Source organism: Ailuropoda melanoleuca, chromosome 3 (genome assembly GCF_002007445.2).
Source record: "Ailuropoda melanoleuca isolate Jingjing chromosome 3, ASM200744v2, whole genome shotgun sequence".
Classification (NCBI taxonomy): Eukaryota; Metazoa; Chordata; class Mammalia; order Carnivora; family Ursidae; genus Ailuropoda; species Ailuropoda melanoleuca.
In genome coordinates this window covers 87,032,581-87,032,829 of record NC_048220.1, presented here as the reverse complement: position 1 = coordinate 87,032,829, position 249 = coordinate 87,032,581, and the positions used below count along the sequence as shown (strand labels likewise).

At 59.4% G+C, this 249-nt stretch overlaps 1 protein-coding gene across 2 annotated transcripts in view; it reads right to left on the bottom strand.

Annotated features, from left to right (window-relative positions):
* Positions 1 to 249, bottom strand: part of UBTD2 (ubiquitin domain containing 2) — a 60,997-nt gene that overhangs the window by 46,807 nt on the left and 13,941 nt on the right. The window lies entirely within an intron of this gene.

Sequence of the window (249 nt, the reverse complement as noted above, 5' to 3'; positions counted from 1 at the left end):
GAGAGAGAGAGAGAGAGAGAGAGAGAGAGAGAGAGCCGCTAGCATGCGTAGGGGGAGGGGCGAAGGGAGAAGAAGAAACAGACTCCCCACTGAGTAGGGAGCCTGCCATGGGGCTCACACAGGGCTCAATCCCAAGACCCTGAGATCATGAAACCAAGAATGAGATGCTTTAGGGGCGCCTGGGTGGCACAGCGGTTAAGCGTCTGCCTTCGGCTCAGGGCGTGATCCCGGCGTTGTGGGATCGAGCCC